This window comes from Schistocerca piceifrons, chromosome 11 (genome assembly GCF_021461385.2).
Source record: "Schistocerca piceifrons isolate TAMUIC-IGC-003096 chromosome 11, iqSchPice1.1, whole genome shotgun sequence".
Lineage (NCBI taxonomy): Eukaryota > Metazoa > Arthropoda > Insecta > Orthoptera > Acrididae > Schistocerca > Schistocerca piceifrons.
In genome coordinates this window covers 63,363,829-63,389,459 of record NC_060148.1, presented here as the reverse complement: position 1 = coordinate 63,389,459, position 25,631 = coordinate 63,363,829, and the positions used below count along the sequence as shown (strand labels likewise).

Sequence of the window (25,631 nt, the reverse complement as noted above, 5' to 3'; positions counted from 1 at the left end):
AAAAGAAAAGGCGCGAAAAATTTTCCCGCGCAGTAATTCACGTACCATCGAGACGAAGCACGACTGAAAAATTTAGAAATTCATAAAAAGAGCTTCAATTACACTACTGGACATTAAAATTGCTACACCAAGAAGAAATGCAGATGATAAACGGGTATTCATTGGAAATATATATTATACTAGAACTGACATGTGATTACATTTTCACGCAATTTGGGTGCATAGATCCTGAGAAATCAGTACCCAGAACAACCACCTCTGGCGTAATAACGGCCTTGATACGCCTAGGCATTGAGTCAAACAGAACTTGGATGGCGTGTACAGGTACAGCTACCTATGCAGCTTCAACAAGATACCACAGTTCATCAAAAGTACTGACTGGCGTATTGTGACGAGCCAGTTGCTCGGCCACCATTGACCAGACGTTTTCAATTGGTGGCCAGGACAGCAGTCGAACATTCTCTGTATCCAGAAAGGCCCGTACAAGACATGCAACATGCGGTCGTGCATTATCCTGCTGAAATGTAGGGTTGCGCAGGGATCGAATGAAGGGTAGAGCCACGGGTCGTAACACATCTAAAATGTAACGTCCACTGTTCAAAGTGCCGTCAATGCGAAAAAGAGTAGACCAAGACGTGTAACCAATGGCACCCCATACCATCACGCCGGGTGATACGCCAGTATGGCAATGACGAATGCACGCTTGCAATGCGACCATCATGATGCTGTAAACAGAACCTGGATTAATCGGAAAAAATGACGTTTTGCCATTCGTGCTCCCAGGTTCGTCGTTGAGTACACCATCGCAGGCGCTCCTGTCTGTGATGCAGCGTCAAGGATAAGTGTCAAGGGTAACCGCAGCCATTGTCTCCGAGCTGATAGTCCGTGCTGCTGCAAACGTCGTCGAACTGTTCGTGCAGATGGTTGTTGTCTTGCAAACGTCCCCATCTGTTGATTCAAGAATCGTGACGTGGCTTCACGATCCGTTACAGCCATGCAGATAAGATGCCTGTCATCTCGACTGCTAGTGATACGAGGCCGTTGGGATCCAGCACGGCGTTCCATATTACCATCGTGAACCAACCGATTCCATATTCTGCTAACAGTCATTGAATCGCGACCAACGCGATACGATAAACCGCAATCGCGATAGGCTACAATCCGACCTTTATCAAAGTAGGAAACGCGATGGTACGCATTTCTCCTCTTTACACGAGGCATCACAACAACGTTTCACCAGGCAACGCCGGTCAACTGCTGTTTGTGTATGAGAAATCGGTTGGAAACTTTCCTCATGTCAGCACGTTGTAGGTATTGCCACCGGCGCCAACCTTGTGTGGAAGCTGTGAAAAGCTAATCATTTGCATATCACAGCATCTTCTTCCTATCGGTTAAATTTCACGTCTGTAGCATCTTCGTGGTGTAGCAATTTTAATGGCCAGTAGTGCATCAGTCTTTCCTATTAATTTCGTCCAAATCAAAACCTCATTCCAACTTGTTTATCATTTAATTACGAGAGTGGTCCCCGTCCTCGGACCAGTTCAGATTGCAGCATTTACCAGCTGACGTGATCAGTAGACTTGGACACTGTTTCTATGTTTCGATACAGTGTATCGATACGTGGTACTGTCTCAGTGTTTCGAAACGGCTATGTTTAAATGTTTCGAAACAGTGGTGTTTCATACCGCTCTGTCTCGGATACCGGGACCAGATTCGATCTCGAGCCAGACACAGAAACTGTATCGCTGTTTCAAAATAACGCTGATTCAGTCCACTTGTGCTTGGAAGGGACTAATTGTGTTGACACACTGACGTTTCATTCCGCTCTTGTGTAGGACGAGATTCGGGCACGGTACAGATACTGAAACATTTAACATCTCACTTCATGAAACACTTTCAAGTGTGTCGAAATCTTTTTCACACACGACAACACGAAGCTTAAGGCTTCCGAAACTAAAGCTTCATTTCTAATTGACTGCCCTATTCCGAAATGGCGTAATATCCGCTTTATAAACACCAACAAACAACAAAATAACGCACACTATTTGCATTCAAACTAATAAAAGTGTGAAAAACATTCAGTTAAATTACACATCTGTTATAACATACACTTGCTGCAACTACAGTCAAGCTTGATAAATGTATGAAGATGCCACTGATACGCGAATCACAAGATCCATTGCTGTGGTGGAAAGAAAATTATGTGTTGTTTCCTACGCTGTTTGAAATAATGAAACGGCGTCTTTGTGCTATGGCCACCTCTGTTCCATGTGAGCGCATATTATCAAAGCAGGGGAAAACAATAACAGACAGACTATCCTGTCTTTCAAGCTAAAAAGTATCAAAAATGGTATTTCTAAACTACAACTTAGAACAGATACAGTAAATCTACACAGAAATGAAACAGTAAAATTTCAGATGAATTTGTTCTTCTCTGGCAAATATGCACTGAATTTGTATTTGACTGGATTTTGTTTAGCCCACTAAATCTTAGATGTAGCTACCTAAGATCATTTTTTTTTCAGATTTGTTGCACGCAGAAGATACCTCCGTATTTGCTCAGCATTCAGTGAGTTTAATTTTTTTTGTGAGTGCATTCATTTATTTATGTGTTCGAGAATAATTATCTGATTTATGTATGTATATGTTTGTCTGTTGTAAATGTGCTATGTTTGGTTATTACACACTATAGGCATCTAACTTGTGTATCATAGATAATTCTCAGGCAAACCAACAACAGTACTTTGATACTTTTGTTTTTGGCTTTCAGATGCTGTGATAAAAATTGCATTTCGACAGCAACTTAACTTTATCTCTGGTTTCCTGGGGAAGTTTGTAATAAAATGATAATATATCTGCTTGTTGTGAGTACTTGAGGGATCTTGATATACCTGTACTTCAAACAAACTTCCTTAACAAGAATTGTAAGTAGCGTAGAGCCAGATCTGCCATGATATAGGTCTCACAAAGGCATTACACTGTATGAATTGTTTTAAACTTTAGTTTGGATTTTATACTTCAAGGAAACATACCGCAAACAATGGAAAATTTAACTGTGAGTAAGAAAAGTGTGAATGGCACACTCATAAGTGTTAATTCAGTGCCTCGCTTCCCAGAATGCTATCTCAATAAATTATATTCTATGATATGCCTTTTGAAGAGGACATACAGATCATCACTCATGAAATCTATCAAAATTAGGCACTAGAATACAGGGAAACGAGTTTGGCAAAATCTGTTACGTCAAACATACAAACTCTGACCTCACCCAATTGAAAATATGAAAGTCACATGACACGAAAACAGCGCATTTGCTGTAGCAAATACGAGACTATCAAGACTCCTAAGTGAAATTTTCATACTTTCAGCGATATGATTGGCGCTCTCTCGAGCTTATTTGTGTTTATATGGCAATATTTGTACATCTCTGTACAACAAAGCAAGTTGGCAATATTTGCTGCACTTGGAAATCTTATGAAGATTTGACTGAATATCTGTACAGATTCATTCAGACAGTTCTTCATTACAGATTATAACGACTCCTCTTATTACTAGGCTAATTACTGTTTAGCTCTACAGGGCCATTATACTGAAATGTTTCCCCACACCACCTAGTATTGTCTTTCTATTTGTGTGAGTAACTGTATGCTCACTGTTGTGGGTAAATACATACAGCGTACACAGGGCGGTGTGTGAAACTGATGGCGATTACACGCTTCCGCTGTTGTAGAAATCTGCTCCAGATGCTGCAGATACCGTGTTGAGCTGAAAGTGGTAACCAAAATACGGAGAAATATTCTTCGGGGGTCTGTTGCATAGCAATCAGATTGCTTTCAGTTCTGAGAAATGTCCAGTTACTATTGTGGATTTGAATGATCCATGAAGTGACTTCTTTTCCGAAGAAAACATCGAACTATTTCACTAGAACTGAACGCTCCCGTCGGAACTGTTCTCAACTGGTGTTTATTAGTAAATCACAATAGCAGTACATCGCTGGGTGTATAATAAGACGTACCTTCTTGAAATGAACAATATTTTATTGTTCTATTAACTGATTTCCTTCCATATGCACTTATATTTTACAATGTGAATCAAAAACTCGCAATGGCGTCGATTTTTTACATCACAAGAATGGCTCTCCTCTACTAAAATTACTCTTAACCAGAACAAACAAAACTATATCCTAAGAATAATTATGTGAGCGCTGTCCGCCACAGAGTAATAAACAATATCTTTGTCTCTCTCTCGCACTGTCACAGCAAGTTACGCTGCATGATACGTCATAAGAAGTCGCATCATCTGCATAGACACTGAGGTTACTTTTAGTATTTTTAGCAAAGTCATTGAGATGTAAGATTAGGCACACTTGAAGTCAGTTCCACACCTGTGGCTAAGTCTCCACCCAAGATAACAAGCTGCGACTTGCCTAACACAAAATTCTTTCTGTGTGTGTGTGTGTGTGTGTGTGTGTGTGTGTGTGTGTTTGTGTGAGAGTGTGCGTGCGTGTGTGCGTGTGCGTGTGTGTGTGTGTGTGTGTGTGTGTGTGTGTGCGCGCGTAAAAGAGACATAGGCAGAGAGAAAAGCACATCACCGATGTGTGGAGATCGCCCTACGATGTCTCTCATGCTACTGTAGATTATTGCTCGACATGACTTATCTTTTGCTGGTCGTTAATGACTACCAACTATCTCCCATTTGACTGGCTGATGGAAATGCAAGTTGCGTATTTAATTTCATCGTTCTGATGCTAATGTGCCATTGGGTTTCTGTGTTTTGAATGTGCTTGAAACTAAATGATACACTTTCTAGTGGCCTGTGCATTAAACATTATTCAGTATGAGTCGTGCTTTGCACGTTTTCATAAAATAAAATAGAGGATTGTTATATATCGGTTTATAAATATGAAGTGGAATCGTATCAGTGCAAACAAGGCTGTTTACTAATGTTGTTACTGCTGTTTCTAGGGACACTTTGTCTTAGACATCTCTTACTACTAGACTGTGTACGGGCTGGTGTAAAATTCCTTGTCTATAAAAACGAGCTTGAACTATTTTCTAATCGCAGCCACCTTTTTTATGACAATCACAACAGAAATAGGTCTACATACTAACGTTAGCGTCCTGGTGGCTTACTAGAGAAGGTATGGTGAGTACAGATGAATGTTTGACTATGAAGTACTGAATAGCATTTATTATGTCGACATATAGTGCAGTTAATAAGTGGCAGGAATATGTAAGCCCTTCTCGTAAGTATCCAGCCATTCCGCTGTCTTATAAGGCCATCCTGTCTACTCAGAATATGGAAATATCTGTGAAGCGAGCATCATGTTTTCTGAACACAATTTCTTTCTGCAACATAACGTCCCCTTTGGTGGCTTAAGGATTGCATATAAGCGTTCTGCAGCCGTAGAATATCATTACGGTGTCAGTACAGGCATGACCTCTTCAGAAGTACCGCTAATTTTGTGGGCGCGTTTCACAGGCATCGAATTATTGGCATTCGGCACGTGGAATGAACTAGGTGTAAAGCCTGGGGAACCGTGGTACTACTCAATTCGTTAGAAAATCAAAATTACAGTCTCACCACAGTAATTTAAAGGAACTAGAATAACTGTTGATGGACAAGCCTGTGATTGTTTTACAATTTTAATATGACTGTAAACAGACTACTGTCCATTACCACTGCTACAACAAGAAGAACTGCAGATGATAAACGGGTATTGATTGGACAAATATATTATACTAGAATTGACATGTGATTACATTTTCACGCAGTTTGGGTGCATACATCCTGAGAAATCAGTACCCAGAACAACCACCTCTTGCCGTAATATCGGCCTTGATACGCCTGGGCGGTGAGTCAAACAGAGCTCGGATGGCGTGTACAGGTACAGCTGCCCATGCAGCTTCAACACGATACCACAGTTCATCAACAGTAGTGAGTGGCATATTGTGACGAACAGCCAGTTCCTCGGCCATCATTGACCAGACGTTTTCAACTGGTGAGAGATCTGGAGCATGTGCTGGCCAGGGCAGCAGTCGAACATTTTCTGTATCCAGAAAGGCCCGTACAGGACCTGTAACGTGCGGTCGTGCATTATCCTGCTGAAATGTAGGGTTGCGCAGGGATCGAATGCAGGTTAGAGCCACGGGTCGTAACACATCTGAAATGTAACGCCGACTGTTCAAAGTGCCGTCAATGCGAAGAAGAGGTGACCGAGACGTGTAACCAATTGTAGCCCATACCATCGCGCCGGGTGATACGCCAGTACGGCGATGACGAATACACGCTTCCAATGTGCGTTCACCACGATGTCGCCAAATACGGATGCGATCATCGTGATGCTGTAAAAAGGACCTGGATTCATCCGAAAAAATAGCGTTTTGCCATTCGTGTACCCAGGTTCGTCGCTGAGTACACCATGGCAGGCGCTCCTGTCTGTGATGCACCGTGAAGGTTAACCGCAGCCACGGCCTCTGAGCTGATAGTCCGTGCTGCTGCAAACGTCGTCGAACTGTTCGTGCAGATGGTTGTTGTCTTGCAAACGTCCCTATCTGTTGACTAAAGGATCGAGACGTGGCTGTACGATCCGTTACAGCCATGCGGATAGGATGGCTGTCATCTCGACTGGTAGTGATACGAAGCCGTTGGGATCCAGCACGGCGTTCCATATTACCCTCCTGAACCCACCGATTCCTTATTCTGCTAACAGTCATTGTATCTCGACCGACGCGAGGAGCAATGTCGCGATACGATAAACCGCAATTGCGATAGGCTACAATCCGGCCTTTATCAAAGTCGGAAACGTGATGGTACGCATTTCTCCTCCTTACACGAGGCATCACAACAACGTTTCACCAGGCAACGCCGGTGAACTGCTGTTTGTGTATGATAAATCGGTTGGAAACTTTCCTCAGGTCAGCACGTTGTAAGTGTCGCCACCGGCGCCAACCCTGTGTGAATGCTCTGAAAAGCTAAGCATTTGCATATCACAGCATCTTCTTCCTGTCGGTTAAATTTCGCATCTGTAGCACGTCATCTTCGTGGTGTAGCAATTGTAATGGCCAGTAGTGTATAAACTTCAATTCGGACATTTGCCCTCTTAGTGATGCAATATACATATCTTCACTTTGATTAAATTACATAAACACGAATAAGAATCATATTATTTTGCGTCCGCAACCAAAATCATTGATAGTAGGCACCGTAAACAATCAATCTCAAACAATCGTTCTTGTTTAACCATGTCTCAAGAGACTAATAACACTACACACTTGCAACCAAAGTTACACAGCCACGTCATACCACAACCTCATAAAGAACAAAGAGATCTTAAAGCTCAATAAAACTAAACTGCCCACATAAAGGTCCACAGTGAAACATGCTTACACTAAAAATGCAAAGTGGCCAACCAAGGTCGCAAAACTTGCACACAGGAATAATAACAAGTCGCACGTTCATTAAAGATACTGCATGGGGGCTTAATTCTTATGCAATAATTTTAGTAGCTGTGTGTGCGGTTACGAAGTCTCGTAACCGGTTGGCCCTGACTAGTGTTAGTACGCAATCTGACTGCATAAAATTACAACAAAGAATGAAATGAAATTTCCGTTAGCACAATTGATTAATTAAGTCCCCTGCAACTATAAAAGCTACGAGACAACAAAGCACAAGTGTAACTGTTCTGTGTGTGGTAGTGTGACTCATCGTACATGTATCTGGCATGGCTCTTCCTCAATACGACAAGATATTTTAAACACCATTTACACTGAAGTAATTAAAAAAACCAGAAATACTATAATTGCACATAGAAACCAGAATTACAAGTCTAATACATGAACACGAGCCAGATGCTTTGTTGACTGAACCTGTGACCAAGAGGCATTATCATTAAGGAAATGTGAAATAATTTTTTTTTTCTTTACCTCCATATATATTGACGAAAAATACACTGTGATCATTGCAGCATCTTCCATCTAAGCATTACACCAACCGAACAGCATCTACTCGCTCGCCCAACAGAACAACAACTGCACACGACATCCTCTGAACTAGAACTGCTCTCGACAACCTCTCAACTAGTACTGCCCACGGCAACCTCTGAACTACTACTGCCCAGTGGAGGCGGCGGAATAATAATCTTTGGCGCAATATCTGGCGTTGTGACTCAGTGTAGCCACCTTTCAATACACAAATGATTAACATAAGTGTTAAATAAGAACGTCTAGTAATAACTCAACCAATAAAATGACTTACAGATTCGCCAATATTAACAAGGTGGCCTCACTTAACTAACGGACATAATGACTCAGAATGATTCCCAAATTGCACTTAACTTCAGAGAACAGCTTTAAGGCCCACAGCAGTGTTTGGAAGCAACAACGCTACGGCCGGCAGGCAATACGAGCGTTCACTCCCCACGGCTTGTGCACATGCTCACATAGCAGGCGGTATATATTTGTATAGAGTCCGACCGGCCTCACACTGAGCGGTCCTGACAAGAATCCATAACCGCACCGACGCCAGGGAACGAGCAGAATTAACAAATGGCCTGCAGTACAAATAGATTGCAATGAAGACAAGGTCAAATCACAGCGACACTGGAATATAGAGGGTGTTACAAAAAGGTACGGCCAAACTTTCAGGAAACATTCCTCACACACGAATAAAGAGAAGATGTTATGTGGACATGTGTCCGGAAACGCTTAATTTCCATGTTAGAGCTCATTTTAGTTTCGTCCACCTACGCTCAATGGAGCACGTTATCACGATTTCATACGGGATACTCTAACTGTGCTGCTAGAACGTGTGCCTTTACAAGTACGACACAACATGTGGTTCATGCACGATGGAGGTCCTGCACATTTCAGTCGAAGTGTTCGTACGCTTCTCAACAACAGATTCGGTGACCGATGGATTGGTAGAGGCGGACCAATTCCGTGGCCTCCACGCTCTCCTGACCTCAACCCACTCGACTTTCATTTATGGGGGCATTTGAAAGCTCTTGTCTACGCAACCCCGGTACCAAATGTAGAGACTCTTCGTGCTCGTATTGTGGACGGCTGTGATACAATACGCCATTCTCCAGGGCTGCATCAGGGATTCCATGCGACAGAGGGTAGATGCACGTATCCCGACATTTTGAACATTTCCTGTAACAAAGTGTTTGAAGTCACGCTGGTACGTTCTGTTGCCGTGTGTTTCCATTCCATGATTAATGCGATTTGAAGAGAAGTAATAAAATGAGCTCTAACATGGAAAGTAAGCGTTTCCGGACACATGTCCACATAACATATTTTCTTTCTTTGTGTGTGAGGAATGTTTCCTGAAAGTTTGGCCGTAGCTTTTTGTAACACCCTGTATAATAAGCACGCCCCCGAATTATTATGGAGCAAAACTGTAACATTACCCGTCTCCCAGTAACTTAGCAGGAAACTTAGAGATCACTTCCAGTTGCCTTAAGGCACTTTCAACAATAAATAAACATACCAAATGCTGCCGTGACAAACGATCAAAGCATTAACTCTACAGCTGCCGGGCACGTACACAACTGCAGACAGTCCCAAAGCGGACAATATGTCCTAAAACAAGTTAAAATTTTGCATGAAAACCACTTAAAACACACACTCCACAGACGACGAGAGACGAAATGAGGCACATCAGCCTGCTTAAAGTAACCACTGTGGATCCAAGTTCAGAGCCATCTGCGGCAGCTACCCGTGCCACAAAAAAGCTTCAACACCTTCTTAGTTAAACACAGAATAAAAGTCATACTTAACTTGGAGCTTGCAAATTACGATCTGGGGAGCTGTTCAGCGTGAGACGACGAAGCCACGGGCAGTTCTGCACGCCAAGGCGCCCAGTGATCGGCACCGAACATCCGGCGCGCGCCGAAAGACAAGGGCGGCGAGCACGGCGAGCGAGGCCAGTGCACCACGGTTTAGGGACGCTGGGTTGTTTCCGACACAAGTTGGCTCGTTGAACGCCGACCGGAGACTCTCCCGTCACACGTCCACCCTGGAAAACCCGCCGGGGGAGGAGTCAAAGATAGCAGGACGGCCCGATATCGATATCAGCCACGCAAGTCGAACACCCTAGCGCCAGCTTCCACGGCCGACCTGGACAGGATACATGCGACGGGATTTCACTTGTTTGCAACAAGTGTCGCCGCTCGCATGTCCCTAATTTTATTTCTCTTCCAGGAAAGGAAGGGGCAGCCACAGCATTTTTTTTTTCTTTTTGCATATTTCGCACTGCACCTGATCGTGTTGGTGAGTCTCTGTTTTAATAGATCATACTGTGGCGGGAATCGAAAAGGCTTCCTAGTACCTCAGAGTGAAAATACCCAGAAAAAAGTCCAATTACTGATTTATCACACTGCGAAATGTTTTTATTGGCGAAGTTGTTCCATACTTACTCTCTCGTACCACATGTCTAATCTTCCTTCGTGCTTAGAGAAACTAAACTACACTACTGGCAATTAAAATTACTACGCCAAGAAGAAATGCAGATGATAAACGGGTATTCATTGGACCAATATATTATACTAGAAGTGACATGTGATTACATTTTCACGCAATGTGGGTGCATAGATCCTGAAAAATCAGTACCCAGAACAACCACCTCTTGCCGTAATATCGGCCTTGATACGCCTGGGCGGTGAGTCAAACAGAGCTCGGATGGCGTGTACAGGTACAGCTGCCCATGCAGCTTCAACACGATACCACAGTTCATCAGGAGTAGTGACTGGCGTATTGTGACGAGCCAGTTGCTCGACCACCATTGAGCAGACTTTTTCAATTGGTGAGATATCTGGAGAATGTGCTGGCCAGGGCAGCAGTCGAACATTTTCTGTATCCAAAAAGGCCCGTACAGGACCTGCAAGATGCTGTCGTGCATTATCCTGCTGAAATGTAGGGTTGTGCAGGGATCGAATGAAGGGTGGAGCCACGGGTCGTAACACATCCGAAATGTAACGTTCACTGTTCAAAGTGCCGTCAATGCGAAGAAGAGGTGACCGAGACGTGTAACCAGTGGCACCCCATACCATCACGCCGGGTGATACGCCAGTACGGCGATGACGAATACACGCTTCCAATGTGCGTTCACCACGATGTCGCCAAATACGGATGCGATCATCGTGATGCTCTAAACAGAACCTGGATTCATCCGAAAAAATTACGTTTTACCATTCGTGCACCCAGGTTCGTCGTCCAATACACCGTCGCAGGCGCCCCTGTCTGTGATGCAGCGTCAAGGGTAACAGCAGCCACGGACTCCGAGCTGATAGTTCCGTGCTGCTGCAAACTGTTCGCGCAGATGGTTGTCGTCTTGCAAACGTCCCCCCCCCCCCCCCCCCCCAATCTGTTGACTCAGGGATCGAGACGTGGCTACACGATCCGTTACAGCCATGCGGATAAGATGCCTGCCACCTCGACTGCTTGTAATACTTGGCCGTTGGGATCCAGCACGGCGTTGCATATTGCCCTCCTGAACCCACCGATTCGATATTCTGCTAACAGTCATTGGATCTCGACCAACGCGAGCAGCAGTGTCGCGATACGATAAACCGCTATAGCGATAGACTGCAATCCGACCTTTATCAAAGTCGGAAACGTGATGGTACGCATTTCTCCTCCTTCCACGAGGCATCACAACAACGTTTCACCAGGCAACGCCGGTCAACTGGTGCTTGTGTATGAGAAATCGGTTGGAAACTTTCCTCATGTCAGCACGTTGTAGGTGTCGGCACCGGTGCCAACCTTGTGTGAATGCTCTGAAAAGCTAATCATTTGCAAATCACAGCATCTTCTTCCTGTCGCTTAAATTTGGCGTCTGTAGAACGTCATCATCGTGGTGAAGCAATTTTAATGTCCAGTACCTCTGCTTTATTGACTACGCCAAAGCCTTTGACTGCGTGGATCACAAGAAATTATGGAACGTACTGAAAAACATGGGTGTACCAGATCACCTCATTCATCTGATACGCAGTTTATACCTTGACCAAGAAGCCACGGTGAGAACTATGTATGGAACAACGAAATGGATAAAGATTCAGAAAGGGGTCCGGCAAGGCTGCATACTGTCACCGTACTTATTCAGTCTGTATGCAGAACATGTCATGAGAAATGCGAGGCTAGATGAAGGAGAAACAGGAATTAAAATAGCTGGACTAAATGTAAACAACCTCAGGTACACGGATGATACGATCCTGTTGGCAGAAAGTGAAGAAGAATTGAGAACACTCTTACTGAAGGTGAAAGACGAAAGTGCAACGGCTGGTCTTCTGCTGAATGTGAAGAAAACGAAAATTATGGCAACTACACCTACCAATTCGTGGGATATAGCAGGAGAAACCATGGAGGTGGTGACCACATTCAATTATCTCGGTTCCCTGCTGACGGCGACTGCAGCCATGAAATCCGGAGACACCTGTTGCTTGGTAGACAGGCGATGTCAAACCTTCTCAAGGTTATAAGGTCCAGAGATATAACACGAGCAACAAAGATCCGTATTGTGAGGGCTATGGTCTTTCCAGTTGTGATGTATGGATGTGAGACCTGGACCATTAGAAAGGCTGAACGGCGATGAATTGGCTCCTTCGAATTGTGGTGTTGGAGGAAACTTCTTAGAGTTCCATGGACTGCAAAGAGAACCAACAGAACAATATTGAAGCAAATTAAACCAGAGTTTCTCCCTGGAAGGTCTAATCTTAAAACAAAAGCTGACCTACTTTGGACACACAATGCGAAGGCATGCCTCGCTGGAAAAAAACATTAATGCTGGGGAAGATGAAGGAACTAGAAGAAGAGGACGTCAGAGGATGAGATGGATCGACGGCATCACAGAAGCAATGTGTTCCAACCTGGAAGGTCTACGGGAGAAAGTGCAAGACAGGAAAAAGTGGCGTGATTTGGTCATGGGGTCACGAAGAGTCGGAACCGACTAAACGAATAGAGAGAGAGAGAGAGAGAGAGAGAATGTATTAATCGCGCATACACTTTTCGGCGTCGCAGATGCCGGTACCGCAGTTTCCTATTGCGGCGACTGTAAAATAAGACTGATGGTCTGATGACCCGCATAACGCGGAGTTGATGACGCAGGGCCCTAATAGCGCTCCAGCGAGCACGCTCCTGGCGGTTTCCGCACCGCCCCGAACAACAGGCAGAGCCAGCCGCAGCTGCCTCCGAGTCGTTGCTGCACACACGCCGCCCCCGCATTCTCCTCTCCGAGCGAGACTGCGGGGCTGCCGTCCAACGTCTGCCTATTCGCCTGGGGCAGCGCGGCATCCGACCTGCCGCACACTGTGGCTACTGCAGGCGTTAAACACGGCGAGCTCCGTGTGAAGCGCGCTCCGTAAACTGTACAGCTGACAGTGCTACAGGCCCACGATTTGCTGCGCCTGTACAACGGTCCGTCTCGAAAACGTGGATCACCTGCACTTTTTTGTTCCCAGCTGCCTGGTACTCTAGGGCCAACGACTCCCGCCAGATCACCGAAGTTAAGCGCTGTTGGGCTGGGCTAGCACTTGATGGGTGACCATCCGGTCTGCCGAGCTCTGTTTGCAAGCGGGATCCACTCACCCTTGTGAGGCAAACTGAGGAGCTACTTGGTTGAGAAGTAGCGGCTCTGGTCTGGTAAACTGACATAACGGCCGAGAGAGCGGTGTGCTGACCACATGCCACTCTGACTCGCAACCAGTGACTCCTGTGGGTGAGGATGACACGGCGGCCGGTCGGTACCGTTGAGCCTTCGTTGCCGGTATAATAATAATGTTGTGGTCTTCAGTCCTGAGACTGGTTTGATGCAACCCTCCATGCTACTCTATCCTGTGCAAACCTCTTCATCTCCAGTACCTACTGCAACCTACATCCTTCTGAATCTGCTTAGTGTATTCATCTCTTGGTCTCCTCTACGTTTTCTACCCTCCACGCTGCCCTCCAACGCTAAATTTGTGATCCCTTGATGCCTCAGAACATGTCCTAACCACCGATCCCTTCTTCAGTCAAGTTGTGCCACAAACTTCTCGTCTCCCCAATCCTATTCAATACCTCCTCATTAGTTATGTCATCTACCCATCTAATCTTCAGCATTCTTCTGTAGCACCACATTTCGAATGCTTCTATTCTCTTTTTGTCTAAACTAATTATTGTCCACGTTTCACTTCCATACATGGGTACACTCCATACAAATACTTTCAGAAACGACTTCCTGACACTTAAATCTATACTCGATGTTAACAATTTTCTCTTCTTCAGAAACGCTTTTCTGGCCATTGCCAGTATACATTTTATATCCTCTCTACTTCGACCATCATCAGTTATTTTGCTCCCCAAATAGCAAAACTCCTTTACTACTTTCAGTGTCTCATTTCCTAATCTAATTCCCTCAGCATCACCCGATTTAATTCGACTACATTGCATTATCCTCGTTTTTCTTTTCTTGTTGTTCATCTTACATCCTCCTTTCAAGACACTGTCCATTCCGTTCAAACTGTTCTTGGAAGTGTTTTGCTATCTCTAACGGAATTACAGTGTCATCGGCGAACCTCAAACTTTTATTTTCTTCTCCATGGATTTTAATACCTACCCCGAATTTTCTTTTTTTTTCCTTTACTGCTTGCTCAATATACAGATTGAATAACATCCGATAATAATATATATAATTAATAAGTTAGTTATTTTTTTTGGAATGTGTAATGAATAGTTGATTTGTCAGAGGAAAGCTAATAAATGAAAAGTACAATTAATTTAAATATCTCATCCGCATACACAAATCACTTACTTAATCTTTTTACCTTTTTTGTTTGCTTGAAAGTGAAGATCAGTAGACTCTTAAGGTGCTGGAAAAACATTTAGTTTGCGATCTTAAAATCTCAGGGGAATGGAAAATTGTCTTCTCGCCTCGCGAGAAAATTCAGATTAGTTCTAAATTAATTTCGTGGGTATCGCGTTGACAACGTAAGAAAAAATGTAGTAAAGAAAAATCTGTAACGTTTTATAAATTGGGGATTGGTAACCGTTACTATGAAATGAAAGTGGAAATCCCAATTAAGCAATTATTATTTCACAAAGTAAGTTTTTTTTATAGACATCTGACATCTCGAACACTAATCGTACAGTTTTGAACAAAATAAAGAATTGTGCCGTGTTTCGGCGGAACAAGTAGAAATTACAGTAATCTCAACTGGATTCTGGGAGCGAAAGAAAATATTCATCCAGAATGAGATTTTCACTCTGCAGTGGAGTGTGCGCTGATATGAAACTTCCTGGCGGATTAAAACTGTGTGCCGGACCGAGACTCGAACTCGGTCCGGCACACAGTTTTAATCTGCCAGGAAGTTTCAAAAATATTCATAGTAAAGTCACTTCGGTAATTGCAATTGCCGATGATAATGACACAACCTAAACAAATTCCTAACAGGAATACAATTTCAGTTCATTTGAAACAAATGGAAGAATATAGGAATCTGATAGCGTAAGATGCTGTCGGAAAGGTGCGCGACGAAGAGAGAAAGAAAAGACGAGCGCGCGTTCTTATACGGGACAAAATACAGATGATAATGCTACGCCGTTCTCGTTATCCTGGTCGTACATATTCGCTGACTTGCAGCGCGGTTAATTGGCACACAGATTAAATTATATCTTAATTTTTGATATTTCGATATAAAAGGAAAATAGTACATTATTACGTCGCGGGCAGGACACAGTAAACTGCCGCTGTCAGAGCACAGATTCTTTCGGTTAATCTTTGCAGTATCTCGCAGTTATCTCGCCCAGATGCCTTTCCTATGCTGAGCACTCTTCGTTCTCCTTGTATTCCGCGATCGCTTCTTTACATAAGACAAGAAATTTTTAGTATTTTTAGGTTGATACATTGCCGATATTTTATTTACGAAATCATCAAACACTTCTGCATTGCACTCTTTGCGCTAATTTTGACTCAGACTAGCATTTGTTTGCCAACCAAACCTTCACTTCGTTTAACCAATTATTTATCATTGTCTCTTTGTTGGGACGCAAATATCTTATTTGTTTTTACACAAGCAATGAAATCTTTAGCTTTCGTTTTTGTATCTAACGGCTGAACTGACTGCTACAATGCTTGCAACTGAAAAGGAATAATTTTTCTCTAAGTAAGTTTTTTTGGGGTGGGGCAAGAATTAATATGCCCATGTTCTGTCCATGCACTTAGCTTCGCTGTGTGCCTCCTGGTACTTTTTGTTTCTGTATAACAAGGAATTTTTCACATCTGCTAAAGTAACTGCCATATCATTTTATGCGTCCCAATAAAGGCAAATAGAATGTTACATGAATGTTACATTATTACTACTTTGTTGATGTGCCGTATGACTTCTTCTTAGCGTTTATCCCACACTAGCAGAGTTTGCTTGGTGACACATCTGACTGCGTTTGGGTCTAACGGTTCAAATGGCTCTGAGCAGTATGGGACTTAACATCTAAGGCCATCAGTCCCCTAGAACTTAAAGGGAACCTCCCCATCGCACCCCCCTCAGATTTAGTTATAAATTGACACAGTGGATAGGCCTTGAAAAACTAAACACAGATCAATCGAGAAAACAGGAAGAAATTGTGTGGAACTATGAAAAAATAAGCAAAATATACAAACTGAGTAGTCCATGTGCAAGATAGTCCACATCAAGGACAACTGAAGCCGAGGAGCGCCGTGGTCCCGTGGTTAGAGTGAGCAGCTGCGGAACGAGAGGTCCTTGGTTCGAGTCCTCCCTCCAGTGAAAACTTTACTTTGTTTATTTTCGCAAAGTTACGATCTGTCCGTTCATTCATTGACGTCTCTGTTCACTGTAATAAGTTTAGTGTCTGTGTTTTGCGACCGCACCGCAAAACCGTGCGATTAGTAGACGAAAGGACGTGCCTCTCCAATGGGAACCGAAAACATTTGATCGCAAGGTCATAGGTCAACCGATTCCTCCACAGGAAAACACGTCTGATATATTCTATACGACACTGGTGACGGCATGTGCGTCACATGACAGGAATATGTTGTCGACCCACCTAACTTGCAAACTTGGCGAATCGATAAAAAGATTCTTCTGTCTTGCCCGATTTAGGTTTTCTTGAGGATGTGATAATCACTCCCAAAAAAGTAATGAAAAACATAAGAGTTTGTCACATAAACTGCAACAAATGAATGCAACAGCTTCACAGTCGCACAGTTTTCCCTGTGCTCTGTCAAAACATATGTTTTTTACGTTTTCAAATGTTTCCTTGCGTAGACCGTCAAATCCTGCATATGTATAAGCAAATCTGAATATGTCCTGGAATTTTGGAGATCGAAGTTGATTATGTGTGAGTGCCTGAACTTTGATAATTACCTGAAAATAAAAAATTAAACTTTTCACTCGAGAGAAGATTTGAACCAAAGACCTCTCGTTCCGCAGCTGCTCACGCTAAACCACGGGACCACGGCGCTCTCACGCTGACAATCTCCTTGATGTTGCCCACCTTGCACATGAACTACTCAGTTTGTATATTTTGCTTATTTTTTTCATGGTTCCACACAACTTCTTCCTGTTATCTCGATTGATCTGTGTTCAGTTTTTAAAGGCCTATCCCTGTGCCAACTTATAACGAAGTCTGAGGGGGGTGCGATGGGGAGGTTCCCTTGTTAGAACTACTTAAACCTAACTAACCTTAGGACATCGCACACATCCATGCCCGAGGCAGGAATCGAACCTGCGACCGAAGCAGTCGCATTGTTCTAGACTCAAGCGCCTAGAACCGGTCGTCCACCGCGGCCGGCTGTGATGTATTTATGTTGTTGTCATAAACAGACATCCAACTTAACGGCATTTCTTATATGGCTACTGTAGGACGAGTGATACTTAAGATATTGTTATAGCGGATTGGTCATTGTGAGGGAATCTGCACAGGTAACGTGACCAGTTTTGACGCAACTCAACAAGCAACAAACCTATCATGAAGTAGAAATGAATACTGGTTAAATGATAGATGAAACTGTTAGTAAATATTAGTTTCTCTGTGACAGAAAACTTCTTTTAATCGCAAGTAAGTACGTCAAGAAATGCGAGATTTTTATTGCACAGAGGGGTCGGAAGGGGGGGGTGGGGGGGGGAAGAAGAATAAACACCACTTTTACAAGTGCCTATATGTGGGTAGAAATTGATAAGTAGACAGAGGTTGTTACTACATAACAACCATATTAAAGACATTGCTACCGAGTTCTTAACTCGTTACGTTTGCTATTTGCAAACTATTACGCAAGTTGCGAGCCTAGATTCATACAGCAAAGTATTATTATATTTCAGTCTTCCCGTTATATGAAAAGGGCATTCTAGATACCTCCATACACATTAATTGATGATTAGAACGCTTCTACGAGTAATATCAAATATTTTATAAGAAATATCGTATAAAGTTGCGTGAATAGATTCATCACCCCCAAGATAAACATTGCCGATGGCTCAGGGTTGGGGGAAAACATGTCGGACGATTCAGCCTATTATATAGGAGCTCCATGTCCCCGCACTGAGGACGCGCTTGACGAAAACACTTGCGCGACCGTGCTTGATCAAGCACGCCCAAAATCCTCCCGCCTGTACATGGTTCAAGGATACTTGTACAAGCATCAGTTCATTTGTCAGGAAATGTCAAACTCAGACAACGATGTCCTGGCTTTGGCGGCCTTTTGGCTCGTGTTAATGAAAAACAAAACAAAAGAGAAAATGTTATATATGTATCAAAAAATGGTTAAAGAAAGGGAAACATTATTCCCGTACTATTTGCGGTAAGCACACTGAGGAAGTTGTCTCATTGTACTCTTGTTTTCCTTCTATCTTCTCCCTGAAATATTGCATTCTTTGAGTTTATCTACATTATAGTACAACCGAAGCGGTCGCATTGTTCTGGATTGAAACTCTTAGAACCGCTCGGCCACCGCGGCCGGCCTTTTGGATCTGTCAAGGGCATTTTCATAGGCGACACTGATTAATTTCATATCCTTCTTGATACTGTCCGTGCATCGTGTGCGTATTGTATGTTAGTCGCAGCAAGTCGTTCGTGGAGAAAGGCTGCAAGACGCGAAGGTCACGCCTCGCGCCGTTGGCCTACCGCCAGGATTCGGCGTGAGCGGGGGAAGGGAGGGGGGGTTCCGCGTGACGTCAGAGCTGCTGCCGCGCTGGCTCTTGTTGGGCAGTCGTTCGCGATACGTGTCAGGCAGAGCGTGCAACAGGGCAGACGTGTGAACAGCAGAGGTAGGACAGCTGAGCCAATTTTGAAAGACGCGATATTATTAAGTGAGACATCCAGACAGTTAACTACTGGAGCTGGAAGTGGCGAGTCGCGAAATGTGCGGCCTCAATAGCGGTGTCCACTGGTGTCAGTGGCTGTGCGAATTTCGCGAAATCGCAATCTGTGGGCTTTCGTGTTTACGTGGTTCATTTGCAGTAAAACATGCATACCGCCCAACTACAATGCGACAGCTGCTAAGTCGATATCTTGTCAGCAGTAGAAATCAACGTATCGTACTAACCCAGTGTGTAAATAGCGTTGCATGTCGGCGTCGGTATTTCGTTTACTTTTCTGTAAGAGTAACCGCGTGGTCAATTTGCTGCCAGTACCACAAAATTTGAAGCAAGTTCCTAACATATGATTTCTTCAGTTTCAATTACTACGACTTCCGACTCTCGCTTACTGTGCGAAAACTGTATTTGTTTCAGTGTACGCCTAAATGGAGAATGCTAGCGGGTCAGAGTGAAAGCGCACTCATTTTGATTAATTTTTCTTTTGCTACGAATATACAAGACAAGAGGAGATGTTGAGTCATAAGCTGATTTACCAAAATGTTTAATAGCAATTTCAAACATATGATAGGTACGATAGGCAATTACATCTCTATCATTAAAACTTTCAAGACCAGGTACACTAGAAACTCCGCTACCACCTCTTACTATGGCAAACGGTGAACCATCCATTTCCATGTGAAAAAGTGTCGTTTATATCCAAGCCAAAATTAAGAGAACATCCAAGAAATACACAAGGTCCATAACACTCTTCACTGGAATGCGATTTTTCTTGTCTCCTGATGTTGTAAGTTCAATGCTAGCGGGTCAGAGTGAAAGCGCACGGCTAGACAGACACAATTTTTGCGTAGAGAAAGTAAGAGCAATGTGGACTTTACAATGATAATAGCGATCATAATTTTAATACGTGAGCATCGAAAATTGAAGTAAACATTTTTTAAATTAATTATATAAAGAGGTCAATGAAACTTATACAATTCGGAAGGAACTTCTACATCTACATATCTGCATATATACTCCGCTAGCCACCAAGCGGTGTGTGGCGGAGGGCACAATTCGCGTCAGTCATATTCCTCCCCCCCCCCCCCCCCACCCTCACCCCGTCTTTCCACTCACGGATCGCGCGACTGCTACGGTCGCAGGTTCGAATCCTGCCTCGGACATGGATGTGTGTGATGTCCTTAGGTTAGTTAGGTTTAAGTAGTTCTAAGTTCTAGGGAACTAATGACCACAGCAGTTGAGGTCCCATAGTGCTCAGAGCCATTTGAACCATGGATCGCACGAGGGAAAAACGACTGTCTGAATGCCTCAGTACGAGCTCTAATTTCTCTTATCTTTGAATGGTGATCATTGCGTGATTTCAAAGTTGGTGGTAATAATATATGCTCTTCATCTTCGGCGAAGATCGGATTTCGGAATTTAGTGAGCAGCCCCTGCTGTTTAGCGCGCCGTCTATCTGCAAGAGTGTCCCACTTCAAACTTTCTATGAGATTTGTAACGCTCTCGCGATGGCTAAATGTGCCAGTCACGAATCTTGCCGCTCTTCTTTGGACCTCCTCAATCTCTAGAATCAGACCCAACTGGTCAGGCTCCCATTCAGACGAACAGTACTCTAAAGCTGGTCGAACTAACGTACTGTAAGCAATTTCCTTTGTTGAAGGCCTGCATCGCTTCAGGATTCTACCAATAAACCGCAATCTAGAGTTCACCTTACCCGTTACTTGTGTAATCTGATGATTCCATTTGAGATCATTTCGAATAGTCACACCCAGATACTTGACGGACGTTACGGCGTCCAAAGACTGGGCATTTATTTTGTACTCGTACATTAATGGGGATTTTCGCCTTGTTATACGCAGTAGGTTACACTTACTAATATTGAGAGACAACTGCCAGTCATTGCACCACACACTTATTTTCTGCAAATCCACACTGATTTGTTCACAACTTTCGTGTGATACTACTTTCCTCTAGACAAAAGAAAACAAAATCATGTGTATACATAGCCATTAGTTGAGGAAATATAGTCACACACACATGCACACACTAGAAAAGTTTTCCTTCTAGGTGAGGAAATATAGTCACACACACACACACACACACACACACACACACACACACACACACACACACACACACGCGCCACACGTACACACAAACACTAGAAAAGTTTTCCTTCGTGTTTGCTACCAACAGGCTTAATGATCAGGTGCTATGATAGAAACTAAACACGAAAGTAACAACGTTTCGTGAAGTTGCATTCCAGAGACAGTGATGTTTAAACGTTGCAGATAGTTCATTTGCAGTAACACTCGTATACTGGACAGCTGGGGCGCCGCAACTGATGATGTTTTCAACAGTGGAAAACGAAACGTAATAACGAAGCCGTCGGGGACAACAAACGTGGTTTATTAGCGTCTTTTCAAAATAGCTTTGAGCACTATGGGACTTAACTTCTGAGGTCATCAGTCCCCTGGATCTTAGAACTACTTAAACCTAACTAAGCTAAGGACATCACACACATCCATGCCCGAGGCAGGATTGGAACCTGCGACCGTAGCAGTCGCGCGGTTCCAGACTGTAGCGCCTAGAGCCGCTCGGCCACCCCGGCCGGCTAGCGTCTTTTGTTCAGTTAATTTGGTATAAGAGTAAACGGAACTAACTCTTTTTCGTTTGCCGCCATTGCTACAAGATTTAGTGTGTTCCCAACTTTCAGTATCTTTATTTTGAGTAGTCACAGCGTTTCTTATGGCAAGGAAACAATACTTGTTTTACCCTGCCCCGAAGAAGAACATTAAAGGGTCGGACAGTCCGAGGAAGAGCTAGAGGGGACACAGCTTTTGCATAGGAAAAGTAATGCAGATTTTGATAGTAATCATTCTATTGTCGTTCTGAATGATGCATTTAAATGTGCACTGAACAGAATTTCAAATACTTCTGAGAACTGTAATTAAAGTTTGATGAATTTACATTGGAGATTTCGCCGGCCATGGTGGCCGAGCGGCTCTAGGCGCTACAGTCTGGAACCGAGCGACCGCTACGGTCGCAGGTTCGAATCCTGCCTCGGGCATGGATGTGTGTCATGTCCTTAGGTTTAAGTAGGTCTAAGTTCTAGGGGACTGATGACCTTAGAAGTTAAGTCTCATAGTGCTCAGAGCCATTTGAACCATTGGAGATTTCGTAAAGCAAATTATTTCGCGTCTGAGGTGACTTTACGGCATTCACATTGTGTTGTAATAAGGGATAACTTAATTTGCCGCCATAAGCACAAAATTTATTTTTCAAAGCATTGTATCAAAGACATCTTTCAAACGCACCTTAATCTTGTCATTGTAGATGAAATTCAAAAAAATATCATGTCTCCAAAAAGTAAGAACTCTGCAGGGTTTGGTAATATTTCTAGTAATTTATTGAAATATTCTTGTGTCTGGATAAGGGACATACTCTGTCATATTTTCAATGGTCCCTACAGAAATGTGTTGTTCCCAGCAGAATTAAGAATGCCATTGTGAAGCCCCTGTAAAAAAAGGACGATCAAACTGAACTAACTGTGACCTATCTCTCTGCTGGCAGCTTTCTCTAAAATTCTAGAAAAGCTAATACATGTAAGAATTACTGATCATCTCATAAAGAATGGAATTCTCAGCAAGCCAATTTGGCTCTCAAAAGGGCCATTCAACAGAAGACACAATCTATGCACTTGCAAATGAAGTCCTAGAAACTCTTAATGAAGAAATGGTAGCATTTGGCGTTTTCTGTGATTTGTCTAAAACTTTAGATTGTGCTGATCATCAGATTCTCTTGCAAAAAGCAAAATTATAGGAATTAGTGGTGTTGCAGATAATTGGCTACAGTCGTATCTCCAAAACAGAAAACAAAAAGTTAATAGCTCAGGTGGAGTATGTGATGTTTCCTCACATTCTGAACGGACTTTCGTTACAGGTGGAGTGCCTCAGGGCTCAATTCTTGGGCCTCTATTGTTCCTGATTTTTATAAATGATCTACCATCATGTAGAAGCCTGCCATGTAAATTTACACTATTTACTGATGGCACTACAACTTTTATTACCCGTAGAACATATAGTAATCCTTGAGGACTCCATTAATCACATACTCTCAGATGTGGTTAATTGCCGGCCGCTGGTGGCCGAGCGGTTCTAGGCGCTTCAGTCTGGGACCGTGCGACCGCTACGGTCGCAGGTTCGAATCCTGCTTTGGGCATGGATGTGTGTGATGTCCTTAGGTTAGTTAGGTTTAAGTATTTCTAAGTTCTAGGGGGACTGATGACCTCAGATGTTAAGTCCCATAGTGCTCAGAGCCATTTGAACCATTTTTTGTGGTTAATTGGTTCAGAGTGAATGGTCTCTCATTAAATTCCAGTAAGACCAACTTTATTCAGTTCTGTAGAAAATCAGAAAAAGAGAGAGATAAGTGTGACATGTGGTAATCAGCGAATAGAAATAATGGAAACAACAAAAATTCTTAGAGTGCACATTGGCAAGAAAATGAACTAGTCTTCACGTATTATAGAGCTCTGTAAGAGGCTTAACTCTGCTACGTATGCTTTACAGGCTGTCACTACATGTGTTGAACCTAACACTACAAAAGTGGCATACTATGGTTATTTTAACTCACTCCTTGAATATGGCATTATTTTTTGGGGAAACCAGCCACTAGCAAGGAAAGTGTTCATTGCTCTAAGAGTTATATGTGGTTTGCTCCCAAGAGACTCGTGAAGAAATTGCTTTCGAAAACTTAAAACATACACAACTACATGCCAATATTTTTACTCTCATGTGTTTTGTTTGTAAAAACTAGAGGTATTTCAACCAAACAGTAATTATCATGAGCGTAACACACAGAGGAAGAATGATATACACAGCGAGCATAGAAATTGGTGCAAAAGGTTGTCCACTATACTGGAAAAAAACTCTTCAATGCTCTTCTTCCTGAAATAAAGGCAGAGATTCATCACAGGAGTATAAGAAAGCACTAAAAATATTTCTGCTAGAAAAGCTTTTTACAATCCAGATGAATTTTTAAATGAATAAATTATAAATTTTAATATTATATTAATACAAGTTGACGTAACACCGCTAAGAAGGTTATTTAACTTGAGCTCGGTATCTGTGTGTATGTTTTCCCGCAGTGCTTTATTGATTCTAAGAAAATATGTGTCGTCTTTTTTACTGTATTGCTGCTCAAAGACACTGTATAAATTTTTACATAATCATGTACTCAAATGTCTGTATATGCTATAAGATTATCATGTTGTATTTGTAAAAAAGTGACTCGGGTCCTTGTGAACCCAACCCAGTTGGACCTATGTAACACTAAATAAAATAAAATCAACTGGGCAATTAAAGAGAAATGGAAGAGCTATTTCTAGAACACTCGTAGCTACAGTGTAGCACGTGCCACAGATCAGTTCTGCAGCTAAAATTTCAGATACGCTACATGACATTTGCTATCACAGATAAAGTCCACTGACACAGTTGGTCGAATTTCGACCACAGGCGATACTAGGAAACACTGAGACATGCGGAAAACTACGTTTTGCTTCTGGAGCGCAAACTTCCGAGACTATATTCATTCAGTGTTAGATAATGACAACAGTTAGTGACTTCAAAAAATATTAAACGTAATTTCGAAGCTTTCCTACGTTTTTCTCGCTTACATGCTTAACGTAAAAGATTAATTCATTTGTAAAGTAATCAGAAGACTGGAACTGTTACATATATTGGAGCGCATTTCGTTAAAGCATCTTGGGTGGGTCATTTACTGGTTGTAGTGTAAAATGAATAGTAAACTATGCGGTGGAGCTTATGCCGTTCTAGAACTAGCAGAATGGTTACGTCTGTGAAGTATTTGTTGCATCTACACTGCACGCCTAGATGTGTTTCAAGCTTTGCTGTAAGATGTGGTTGGATAACTCAGCTGGTAAGAACTAGGGGACCGGGCTGATGCCTCATTCACGGCACAGACGTCCGATCTGCCTCATCGTCCAGGCGTGGTTGGCGTTCTGTTGATGGACGCTGCAGTAAACATTCTGTCTGCAGGTGCGAAGGCAACACACGTAACTGCATGCTTGACGAGCACACTTGACCAAGAACGCTTGAGCGAGTGTGTGAGAAACTTGCGAGGCGTCAAAACCGTACAAGCAGCTTGATGGTGGATCGAATTTTGATTATGCATGCGTGTGCAAGCATTCAAGGGTCTGTATGGTTCAGCATGTGTGCCAAGAATAGGGGAGGCTTGTGGAAGCATTCGTCAGTAACTTCACTTAATTTTTATTTGGTCCTGTTATACTACTTTTTTTTGCTTATGAATT

General features: G+C 43.0%; 1 protein-coding gene across 1 annotated transcript in view; it reads left to right on the top strand.

Annotated features, from left to right (window-relative positions):
- The first annotated feature begins 19,202 nt into the window (after positions 1-19,202).
- LOC124720367 (ankyrin-1-like) overlaps positions 19,203-25,631 on the top strand; it is a 76,496-nt gene continuing 70,067 nt past the window's right edge. Inside the window, exon 1 of the mRNA XM_047245695.1 lies at positions 19,203-19,252. The gene's annotated coding sequence lies outside the window, so the exon portion shown is untranslated. The remainder of the gene's footprint in view (positions 19,253-25,631) is intronic.